The 12,841-nt window shown below is 42.7% G+C and overlaps 1 pseudogene; it reads left to right on the forward strand.

The window, feature by feature from the left end:
- The first annotated feature begins 9,530 nt into the window (after window positions 1-9,530).
- On the forward strand, window positions 9,531-12,463 carry LOC126080127 (40S ribosomal protein S14-like; annotated as a pseudogene).
- Window positions 12,464-12,841: the final 378 nt, after the last annotated feature.

The raw sequence follows: 12,841 nt of genomic DNA on the forward strand, positions 1-12,841 counted from the left end.
AAGATACTCCACTGGCTTCAACCCTTCGGAAACAAGGGAGAATGAAGAAAGCTAATGAAACAAGGGGAAGAGTAGTCCAAAGGACTAATGGACCACGACTACCACTGCCTCCACCAGACTAAGTCTAGTACAACTACATGCTGCCCAGCTACCATCACTGACTGCTTTGACAGGGATCAAAATAGAGAGTCCTGGACAGAGCTGGAGAAAAATGTAGAACAAAATTCTAACTCACGAAAAGAAAAAAAAAAAAGACCAGACTTACTGGCCTGACATAGACTGGAGAAACCCCAAGAGTATGGCCCTCGAACCCCCTTTTAGCTCAGTAATGAAGTCACTCCTGAGGTTCAGCCTTCAGTCAAAGATTAGACAGGCCCATAAAACAAAACAAGACTAAAGGGGCAAGGACTAGAAGGCATGAGGGGACAGGAAAGCTGATAATAGGGAACCCAAGGTTGAGAAGGGAGAGTGTTGACATGTCGTGGGGTTGTTTACCAATGTCATAAAACAACATGTATACTAACTGTTTAATGAGAAACTAGTTTGTTCCATAAACCTTCATCTAAAGTACAAGAAAAAAAACCCAAAAAACAAAACTTGCTGATCTACTTCCATAAGATTACAGCCATTGAAAACCCTCTGGAGTGTAGTTCTTCTCTGACACAGATGGGTTGTTATTAGTCGGACTTGACTGGACAGTAACCAGTTTGGTGTTGGTGTGAGAGGCTATGAGGGGCTGGCACAAGTGGGAGGGGGAGAAGTTACAGTGAGAGATAAGCCTGGAGAGGACAGTGGGGCCATGTCATGGAGTTTGAACTTGAGTTCATGGGTGGTAGGGAGCCACTGACTATTTTTTAAGCGTGTTTCTTCTTGATGCCCCAGAGCTGTTTCTTTGTGGATTTGGTTTATGGTTGACTTGGAGCACGAATAGTGAGGATTAAACAAAAACAGTAGAAGGAGCTCAGACTCTTTTTTGAGACCTTTCCCTTGTTTCTTGCTCACCAAGTATCCTTTCCATTTGCTGAACTTCTGCTCCAGAATATCCTTAGATAGAAACCGCATGTTATGTGCACCAATGTTCACTACAGCACTTTTCACAAGAGCCAAAAGGTGGCAACAGCCCAAGTGTACATCAACGGAAGAGTGGATAAACAAAATGTGGTACATAATACAATGGAATATTACTCAGCCAAAAAGAAAAGCCAAGTCCTGATATATTCTACAACATGGATGAACCTTGAAAACATTATGCTAGGTAAAGCAAGTCAATCACAAGAGAATAAATATGGTATGATCCCAATGTCATAGTTTCTTCATGCTGCTGTAACAAAATAACCACAAGTGGGTGGCTTTAAAGAACAAAAACTTACTTTCTTCCGGTTTAGGAGGCTAGAAGTCTGAATTCAGGGCCCTGGCTCTAGGGGAAATCCTTCTCTGTTGGGTCTGGGGGAAGGTCTCTTTTCAGGTTTTCATTCCTTGGTTTCTTGGAGGTCTTCATGTGGTGACCTTCACGGGTCTTATACCTTTCCTTCCTAATCTGTACCTAATCTGCATTTTTATATCTCAAAGGTGACTGACTTAAAACACACTCTTCACTGATATAGTCTCATTAGCATAACAAAGAAAATCCTATTCTCAAATGGGATTACATCCACAGTTTAGGTGTTTAGGATTTACAGTATACATATTTTTGGGACACCATTCAATCCATAACACTCACTTACATATGAAAGATCCAAAATAAGCAAATGTATAGAGACCAAAGTTTATTAGTGGTTATCATGGGTGGGTGGAGCCCTGGTAGTGTAATGGTTAAGAGCTATGCTGCTAACCAAAAGGTCAGCAGTTCAAATCCACCAGCTGCTCCTTGGAAACCCTGTGAGGCAGTTCTACTTTGTCCTATAGCATCACTGAGTCGGAATCTACTCAACAGCAGTGGGTTTGGTAGTGATTTGGTGTGGATGGAAGGGAGGAGAAGGGGGGAGTCATGGTTTAGGAAGCACTGAGTTTCTATTTATGGTGATGGAAATTTGGCAACAGATACTGGCGATGGTTGCACAACATGATTAATGTAATTGATGTCACTAAATTATACATGTAGAAAATGTTAAATTGGCAAATGTGTTACGTATATTTTTACAACAATAAAAATGAGAGAGAGAGAGCCTGGAAACAAACAAACAAAAAAACCCTGCATATTCCCGGGAAAAGTCCTAATAGGCGCTGTCCATAGCTGGCTGTCTGTCTCCTTTCTGGCCACAACCACCTCCCGTGAGTCCACGAAATCTTCCTTGGCTTTCACCTCCTTGCTCCTCAATTCTGGTGCACACTAGCTTTTTCGGTCTAGCCAGCACTTCCACGTCTTTTGCAGAACTCCTCCTCCCCATTCCTGTTACAGGCAGTCCCCGGGTCATGAACCAGTTTAATTCCTAAGTCTGTCTTTAAATCAAATTTGTAAGTAAATTGGAACAGCTAGGTATAGTTCGGATCTGATGTCAGTTAGTCAAATGTTTGTCCTAGTATGTAGTATATAGTGTACCTTTCTATGCATAAAAACCATTAAAGAACTATTTCCAGATACACTAAAACATATTTAACATAATAATACAGTAATAATAATAATGTTTTTATGAGTGTTGCAAAGTAGCTCCCATTTGTTATTGCAAACCATTGTATGTAACTCGAACTTTTAATATAATAGGTTTTATGGGGGTGGGAGGGTTGGTTTGTAACTATAGGTTGTACGTAAGTTGGTTGTTTTTAACTTAGAAGCTGTCTGTGAGGTGTGGCCTTTCTTACCATAGTCTCAAAACTCTCATCCAAGCGATTGGGTGGGACTATACAAATAAGGTAATTGTGCCCCAACAAGGGGGTTGGACAGCTTGTTAATAATGCAAATAAAGTTCATGGCATCTGTGTGGCGGCTGTTGTGTCGTTAGGTGCGATCTAGTCAGTTCTGACTCGTAGTGATCCTAAGTACAACACAACGAAATACAGGCTGGTCCTGTGCCATCCTCACAATTGTTGTTATGCTTGAGCCCAAAGTGGCAGCCACTGTGTCAATCCATCTCATTGAGGGTCTTCTTCTTTTTCGCTGACCCTCTACTTTACCATGGATGATGTCCTTCTCCAGGGACTGGTATCTCCTGATAGCATGTCCGAAGTGTGTGAGACGTAGTCTCACTATCCTTGCTTCTAAGGAGGATTCTAGTTGTACTTCAATATGTATATTCAATATTCCTTGTCAACGCCACAATTCAAAGGCATCAGTTCTTCTTCTGTCTTCCTTATTCATCGTCGAGCTTTCGCATGCATGTGAGGTGATTGAAAACACCATGGCTTGGGTCAGGTGCACCTTAGTCTTTTGCAGCAGATTTGCCCAATGCAACGTATGTCATTTGATTTTTTTATTGAATTTTAGTTGCAGGTTTACAGAACAAACTAGTTTCTCGTTAAACAGTTAGTACGCGTACACACATGGTTGTATGACATTGGTTAATAACTCCACGACATGTCAACACTCTTCCTTCTCAACCCTGGGTTCCCTATTACCAGCTTTCCTGTTCCCTCCTGACTTCCTGTCCCTGCCCCACGGCTGGTGTGCTCCTTTAGTCTTGTTTTGTTCTATGGGTCCGTTCAATCTTTGGCTGAAGGGTGAACCTCAGGAGTGGCCTCATTACTGAGCTGAAAGGGTGTCTGGGGGCCATACTCTCAGGGTTTCTCCAGTCTCTGTCAGGCCAGCAAGTCTGGTCTTTCTCTTTGAGTTAGAATTTTGTTCTACGTTTTTCTCCAGCTCTGTCTGAGACCCTCTATTATGATCCGTGTCAGAGCAGTCAGTGGTGGTAGATGGGCACCATCTAGTTGTACTGGACTCAGTCTGGTGGAGGTTGGGGTAGATGTGGTCCGTTAGTCCTTTGGACTAATCTTTCCCTTGTGTCTTTAGTTTTCTTCATTTTTCCTTGCTCCCAAAGGGGTGATACCAGTATCGTTTGATTTCTTGACTGCTGCTTCCATGGTTGTTGATTGTGGATTCAAGTAAAATGAAATCCTTAACAACTTCAGTCTTTTCTCCATTTATCATGTTGTTGCTCATTAGTCCAGTTGTGGGGATTTTTGTTTTCTTTATGTTGAGGCGTAAGCCATACTGAAGGCTATAGTCTTTGATCTTTATCACTAAGTGCTCCAAGTCCTCTACACTTTCAGCAAGCAAGGTTGTGTCATCTGCATAACACAGGCTGTTAATGAGCCTTCTTCCAATCTTGATGCCCCATTCTTCTTCATATAGTCCAGTTTCTCAGATTATTTTCTCAGCATACAGATGGAATAAGTATGGTGAAAGGATACAACTGTGATGCACACCTTTCCTGACTTTAAACCACACAGTACCCCGTTATTCTGTTCGAACAGCTGCCTCTTGATCTATGTACAGGTTCCTCATGAGCACAATTAACTGTTCTGGGATTCCCATTCTTCCCAATGTTATTCTTAATTTGTTATGATCCACACAGTCAAATGCCTTTGCATAGTCAATAAAATACAGGTAAACACTTTATGGTATTCTCTGTTTTCAGCCAAGATACATTTGACATTAGCAATGATATCCCTGGCTCCACGTCCTCGTCTTGAATCCAGCTTGAATTTCTGGCATTTCCCTGTCAATATGCTGCTGTAGCCGCTTTTGAATGATCTACAGCAAAATTTTACTCGCTATTGATATTAATGATATTATTTGATAATTCCCGCATTCCATTGGATTAGCTTTCTTGGGACTAGGCATAAATATGGATCTCTTCCAGTTGGTTGACCAGGTAGCTGTCTTTCAAATTTCTTGGCATAGATGAATGAGCACTTCTAGTGCTGCATCAGTTTGTCGAAACATTTCAGTTGGTGGTCTGTCAGTTCCCGGAGCCTTGTTTTTCCACCAGTGCCTTCAGTGCAGCTTGGGCCTCTTCCTTCAGTACCACAGGTTCCTGATTATATGCCACCTCCTGAAATGGTAGAACGTTGACCAATTTTTTTTTTTTTGGTACAGCAACTCTGCGTATTCCTTCCATCTTCTTTTGACTCTTCCTGCGTGGTCTAATATTTTCCCTGTAAAATCCTTCAATATTGCTACTTGAAGCTTGAATTTTTTTCTTTAGTTCTTTCAGCTTGAGAAATGCCAAACATGTTCTTTCCTTTTGGTTTTCTAACTCTAGGTCTTTGCACATGTCATTATAATACTTCATATTGTCTTCTTCAGCCGCCCTTTGAAATCTGTTTAGCTCTTTTACTTCATCATTTCTTCCATTTGCTTTAGCTACTTGACGTTCAAAAGCAAGTTTCAGAGTCTCTTCTGACATCCATTTTGGTCTTTTCTTTCTCTATGTCTTTTGAATGACCTCTTGCTTTCTTCATATATGATGTCCTTGAAATCATTCCACAACTTCTCTGGTATTTGGTCATTAGTGTTTGTCTTAGTCATCTAGTGCTGCTATAACAGAAATACCAAGCGGATGGCTTTAACAAAGAGAAATTTATTTTCTCACAGTCTAGTAGGCTAGAAGTCCAAATATAGGGCATTATCTCCAGGGGAAGGCCTTCTCTTTCTGTCGGACCTGGAGGAAGGTCCCAAAAGATTGACTCCATACACATCATTCAGGTCGACTCTATTTTGAGGAGGCATCTCTTCCCCAGTTGTATTTTGAGTGCCTTCCAATCTGAGTGTCTCATCTTCTGGCAATATATCAGACAGTGTTCCACTGCTATTCATAAGGTTTTCACTGGCTAATTCTTTTCAGAAGTAGACTGCTGGGTCCTTCTTCCTAGTCTGTCTTAGTCTGGAATCTCAGCTGAAACCTGTCCTCCATGGGTGACCCTGCTAGTGTTTGAATACCAGTAGCATAGCTTTCAGCATCACAGCTACATGAAAGCCCCCACAGTAAAACAAAATGACAGATGCAGTGTGGGGATGGGACCATGCAAACAAGGCCTATGGAACCCTAATGAAGGAATTGGTCAGTTTTGCCATCCCACGGGGCTTAAAACGAGCCACCCCAGAGGTGGGAGGGGAAGATCTCACTACCACCAAGGAAGAAGAGCCAGGAGTGGAGTTCATCTTTTGGACCTGGAATGCCTGTGCTGAGAAGCTCCTGGACTAGAACCAGGAGAAAGAGAGAAAGAGATGTAATACTGAAGATGGCAAGAAGCTGCGGTAGAGAAATGGTGGCAGCAGAACCAGGAGACCGGCAGAAGACAACTTGGCCCACAGAATGAGAAAGCTGAGTGCCTTCGGGCAGAAGGCTTGCTCGCAGAGTGGGGTGCAGAGCTAAAAAAGCTTTGTAACAATTGCCTGAGTAGGGGCAGAGGCCAAGGTCCAGGGAGAGGCAAGAGTGCCTGCAGGAATACCTGAGAAGAGGCTGTCCTGATGGAAGAACTGTATCCTGAGTGTTCATGAACCTGAATTGTAATCTCTTACTTCCCTAACAAACCCCCATAAGTGTGAGTATGGTCTGTGAGTTCTGTGTGGCTGTTGCACTGAATTATCAAACTCAGCAGAGAAGTAGAGAGTTCGTGGGAGGGACGGTTGGTATCAGAATTGGTAAAGATGGCGGAGAGAGGAGGCATGTCTGACCTTTGTCTCATAGAAATTAGCCTTGGGGTGTTGATCTTGATCCTCCTTCCCCTTTGTGAAGTCAGAGGAAGTCATACACTGCCCCCATGCCGTTTTTACAGCCTGTGTATGATCTGTTTAGTTTGTTTCACAGTACATACTTGTGATAAACTTGTTGCTGTCAAGTCAATTTGGACTAACAGAAACCCTACAGGACAGAGTCTCCTCTGCCCCATAGGGTTCCTGATGCTGTAATCTTTATGGAAGCAGACTGCCACATCTTTCTCCTGCAGAGTAGTTGGTAGGTTTGACCCGCCAACTTTTTGGTTAGCAGCCAAGCACTTAGCCACTGCGCCACCAGGGCCCCTTCTTGTGATAGACATCATTAGTTACCTATCCGATCTAGTTCCCCTTCTTCCTGGCTAAACAATCTTCAATTTTGTTCATGGTGACCATGTGACCAGGTCCAGGTATTGAGTCATGATATGTTTAAGCCAAGAAGACCACCCCGTTTTCCACTTCCCTGGCCTCTCTAACAGCTAGCAGTAGCCATGTGACCCAGTTTTGGCCAATAAGACCTAAGAGGAAGTCCGCTATGGGATTTCTGAGAATACTTGAGTTTTTGACAAAAGAGAACAGCCCTAACTTCCTCCTCCGAACTTCTCTTCCCTTCAACTTAAACCTAGTCGTGATGGCTAGTGCCCTCTGCAGCTGGAAGTAAACTGAGAGTTGTTAGCAACCATCATTTGGAGAAAGCCTGTCCGCTGAGCAGAGAATGTGATCAAACACAGAGAGAAAACCAATAGGGCAGGAAGTGAGAGAAAGAGAAGTTGAGGCCTTATTTGAATTTCTAGAACTATCATACCTGAAACAAGCACCACCCCTGGAATTCCAAGTTATGTGAGCAAGACACGCCTTTTATTTTCCTTTTCTTTTGAGGTAGGTTTCCATTATCTGCAACCGAAGGAGTCTGACTTATACTCTCTTTGACTCAGGTATCCTACCTTGATTTTTTTTAAAAACGCAAACCGGCTGCCTTTGAGTGGATTCTGACTCACGATGACCGCAGGTAGAAATACACCCCGTTGGCTTTTCAAGGCTATAACCTTTTGGAAGTAGATCACCAAAAATTTCTCCTGAGGCACCTCTGGGTGGGCTTGAATTACCAACTTTTCAGTTAGTAGTCGTGCACTTAACCGTTTGCGTCACCCAGGGACTCCTCCTATCTTGACGGTGAATGTCTGTTAGGGTTTCCAACCTTCCGCTGCCTGTGACATCTGGGCTGTTACTGACAGGATGTCCATGGGGACTGTAGTCACACCTCCATCCACCTTTCTAGACTCAACCCCAGCCCCTCCCCCCCATATCACCTCTTCTACCACTTGGTCAAAAATTGGCCAAAGGGAATGAAGAAGAAAGAAACACAGGGTGTCACCACACACCAGGGCCTCTTCAACTCCACAATGTCCTCAGAACGCCCTCGCAACTCCTTTGTTTGAGAAATACCGGAGTTAAGAAATGGAAGTCAAATAAAAGCAAGCTGGGCAGGAAGGCGTGGGGGAGGCGTGGAGTTGTCTAATCTGGGAGGGATCTTTGAGATCATCAACCCATTCTCTCACTTGTTTGTTCAGTCATGTAGCAACATTTTTGTTGAGCTCCTACTCTGTGCCGGACTCTCAAGTAGTCCTTGCCTTTTCTACATAGAGGTGGAAATGTGACGTACAGTGTACGAAAGGTATGAAAGAAAGAAATCGGACTAGCGAGTCTCCATCTTTCCTCAGGCTTCTCAAAGAGGAAATGGCCTTAAAAGAAAACAGATGAAATCCAGATTGGTAGGAAGACAAAGCCTTATTCTGGGTGGGATTTGGGATGGTAAAATGAGGTGGCCTGGGAATCTTCAGGAATGAAGACCTAATTCACTGACTCGTCTTTAACAGGAAGCTCCGTGGAGTAATGCATAATGCAAGAACTTCAGAGCTAGGTTTGAATCTCAATTCTTTTCTTGAAGTGTGTGGCTTTAGACAAATTGCTAAGCATCTCTGAGTTTCCATTTCCTTAGCATTGTTGTGAGCACTGTATGGACATAGTAACATCATCTAACATTTACAGGGAGCTTACTGCATCCCAGCTTCTGATCTAAGCTCTTTACTCACATTATTTAATCCTCACAACAAATAGAAAGGCATATTCTAGGCAAGCTACCTTTGGTCAGTTGTAGAGCCTGGCTTGGAACCCAGGCCATATGTGGCTCCAAAGCCTGTGCTTATAACCAGCCCACTTACTGCCACCATCAGTGGCAAAATGGGGTTGACTCTCTCATGTTAATAACTAAAGACAACAATGAAGGGGTAAAATGCAGGAGCTCTGGAGCCAGTCTACTGGGGTTCAAATTCCAGGTTTATCACCCATTAGGTATGTAAACTGAAGCATATTACTTAACTTCTCTATCTCTGCCGTGATTTTCTCATCTGTAAAATGGGACTGATAATGAGACTCAGGGTTAAGTGAGTTAATACAACCATTCCTGGCACACGGTGGGTGCTCAATAAATGCTGCCTACTAGTCCTTTCAAGCCTCCTTACTTCCTCAGAGAGGTCGCCCTGCCCAGTGTTAATTATATTCCTTCCTGTTATTCATCCTTATGGCACCCTGCTCCCTTTCTACAAAGTGCTTAGGACAATTTGTAATCATACATAAGAGGAAGGGAACCCTGGCAGGGCAAATGGTTAAGCCCTTGGCTGCTAACCAAAAGCTTGGTGGTTTGAACCCACTCAGTGGGTCTGTGGAAGAAAGACCTGGTAATCTGCTTCTGTAAAGATTATAGCCAAGCAAATCCTATGGGGTGGTTCTACTCTGTAATATAAGGTTGCTATGAGCTGAAATCCACTTTCCGGCACCTATCAACAACATACAAGAGTAACCATCTCACAGGGTTGCTATGGCGATTAAACGGGATCATGCAAGTAAAGCACAGAGCTTGGCACACATGTAACTCTTAGCAAGTGTGAGCCATTATTATTATTACCATTATTATTTACATTGGAGTCCTTCCTTGGCTAAGATCATTGACATATGTACATTCATCGGATCTAAGATACCATCAATTATAAGCCACACCTTAGGTGTATTTCGAAGAAATAGAAAAACCACTGTACAAGGTTTTCCTATTACCGCGAGTTTTTATTTTATGCTGATTGAAAGAGCTCTTTCAAGTCCTCTTATTGAGACACAGATTTTTATCATATATCATGCTGCTCTGTTTTCTTGCCTTTCTTTTTAGTACACAATATCTTTTCATTTCAGTGCCAGATACAGCATGTAATCTTTTTGAAGACGTTGTAAGGGGTGATTAAACTCAACACCTGTAGAACAAAGAATGCACATAGCCTAAGGGAAGGGATGATGAGATGGAGAGCTGCAACCAAGTTTGTGCATTGCCTGGTGGACAGTAATTTAAGATGTTATTGATTGCAGCACATGACCTTATTTCAGAGGTGTAAAAATGTGGGGGAAAAGTCTTAAAATTGATGAAATACAATCTTAAAATGTAAGTGTCCCCCTAACAGATGTATGGTTTTCTATAAGCCACCGTGCTTTACCTTTTGGAATTTCCTTCTAACTAGCGATTTCATGTACATTGAACTTTGTGTTAGTTAAAACAATGCTAGCTGTGATAACAGATACACCCTGAAACCTCATTGGTTAACACTATAACGGTTTATTTCTTGCTTGTGTAGAGTCCAAATTGGGTGTCCTAATTGACAGCAGGGGCCCTATTCTGCATCATCATTCAGGGATCCAGGCACATGGAGATTTTGCTGATTTCAACAGGCGACTGGAAGGTTTGCTAGGGGCACATAAGCAATGGGCACATGGGGAAGAGCAGGTAGGGTCCTGCATAGAAGTTTTTATGGACTAAATCTAGAAGTGGCTTGCTCGGCATGCTTTTTTTCACATTCCACTGCCAGAGCTTGATCACATGGCCAAACCTAACTGCAAGGAAGGCTGGGAAATGTAGTCTAGTTGTGTCTCCAGGAAGAAGAGGAACTGGATTTTGTAAAACCAAAAAAACCCAAAGCTATTGCCATCAAGTCGATTCCGACTCATAGCGACCCTATAGGACAGAGTAGGACTGCCCCACAGAGTTTCCAAGGAGAGCCTGGTGGATTTGAACTGCTGACTTTTAGGTTAGCAGCCTTAGCACTTAACCACTATGCCACTAGGGTTTCCTGGATTTGGTAAGCAGTAGCAATTTCTGCTCCAAGGTTTATAGAAAATTAAGGCACTGTGATGGGCACTCTTGTCTTAATCCATCCTGGGTCACAGGCCCACAGGTAGGTGGTAAGCAAAGGGCTGCTGGTGGTCCACAACCCTGCCATAGTCTCAGCACCAGCCGCCGTCTTGCACCTTCCTCTGTGACTTGCTGCCATCATACTGTCGACACCTGGAGGGCAGGGCTCCTGCCTTCTATTCCTTGGTTTTGGCTGAAGAACTTGGCACCACACACAGTTGGTGCTCTGAAATCTTTTGCTGATTGATGACTTGTATTCGTTCCGCACCTCACTCTTATTTGATGTGAAATATTTTCATGTATTAATTTCTTTTCTCCTATTATTTTAATTATGCAAATAACATGGTCACTGTAAAAAAATTAGAAATGGAAATAAATGAATAGAAAAAGTGCTAAAATTATCTGAAATCTCATTTGCCATTATCATCTTGGAGCATTATTAACTTTTCTCTGTGCATATGTTCAAATATTTTTCTCTGTCTAAAGTGGGATTATTTCTATCCTGCTCTTTTCACCCAAAAAGATATTGAGAATATTCCTCAAAAACAAAACAAAACAAAACAAAACCCAACAAATATAACCTATATGAGGCCAAATGGTCAATAATTACTTTAAAACAAAGATGAGAATGTAAGGAGGGAAGGGAAACTAGATTAAAGGAATTGGAACAACCAGAACAGAAATAATGAGAATGTTCATGCATTGTGAAGAATGTAACCAATGTTACTGAACAATTCATGTAGAAATTGTCGAATGGGAGCCTAAACTTCTGTGTAAACCTTCACCAAAAACACAATAAAATATGATTAAAACCAACCAACCAATCAACCAATAAATATAAACCTACACCGTCATTTTTAATCTCTCTAAAGTATTCTGTTGTATGACCAAACCAGTTTATTTAACCAGTCTGCTTTTGGTGGATATTTTAGGTTGTTTCTCATTTGCTTCTGTAATGAACATTTTTATATGTTCCTTTCATTTCATCCGTTGAGTCTTTCATTCAACGGTTTTTTTTTTTTTTTCATTGAATACCTCTGTGTGTCAGCCTCTTTTCCAGGCACTGGAGAAACGACAGTGATCCAAACAGACAATTAGAGATCCTCTCTTCCCAGCTTTGGAGTCTGGAGACCACACGTAGAAACGGCACCTCACAAGGGGAAGGCAAAGAAGGAAGTGCAGGTCATCAACCTTGGGCTTCAGGTGGCTGAAGGGGAGAACGTATTTGGCGTCTGCCAGATTTTTTCATCCTTCAATGACCCTTTTGTTCATGTATCCCAACTCTCTGGCCAGGAGACCACTGGCCGTGTGATTGGTAGGATGAAGAAGGAGTTTGCGCCATATGCCACCATATTGGCTGCCCAGGGTGTGGCTCCAAGGTTCAAGGAGCTGGGCATCATTGCCCTACACATCAAACTCCGTGCCACAGGAGGAAATAGGGCCAAGAACCCTGGGCCTGTGGCCCAGTCAGCCCTCAGAGCCGTTGCCCTTTCAGGAATGAAGATTGGAGGAATTGAGGATGTTACCCCCATCTCGATAGCGCTCACAGGAAGGGGAGTCAGTGCGGTTCCTGTCTGTGAACAGGAATCCTCAAATTATTGTTTTCTGTTAATAAATTGCCTTTGTGTAAAACAATTACAATTATTTTCTTAGGATAAATTATAAGCAGTGAATTTTCTGGGGTGAAGGGGATGTCTTTATTGTTATTATTATTGGCTTTTAATACATATTGCCAAACTGTTTCTAGAGAGACTGAGTGACTTCTGTTTCCACCAATAATGTGGGAGGCTCCTGCGCCCCACACCACCATGGCCTAAGAGCCAGCTCCAGACCATCTTGGAAGGGGGAGTGTCTTAACAGTATAACCCTTATCTGTTCCCTGCTCACCCGCCCCCTTCTTCTGGGTTCTTTTCTTGGCCGTACACACCCTGCCTTTCAACATCAGCTTCTGGCCTTTC

This window comes from Elephas maximus, chromosome 7 (assembly GCF_024166365.1).
Source record: "Elephas maximus indicus isolate mEleMax1 chromosome 7, mEleMax1 primary haplotype, whole genome shotgun sequence".
Taxonomy (NCBI): domain Eukaryota; kingdom Metazoa; phylum Chordata; class Mammalia; order Proboscidea; family Elephantidae; genus Elephas; species Elephas maximus.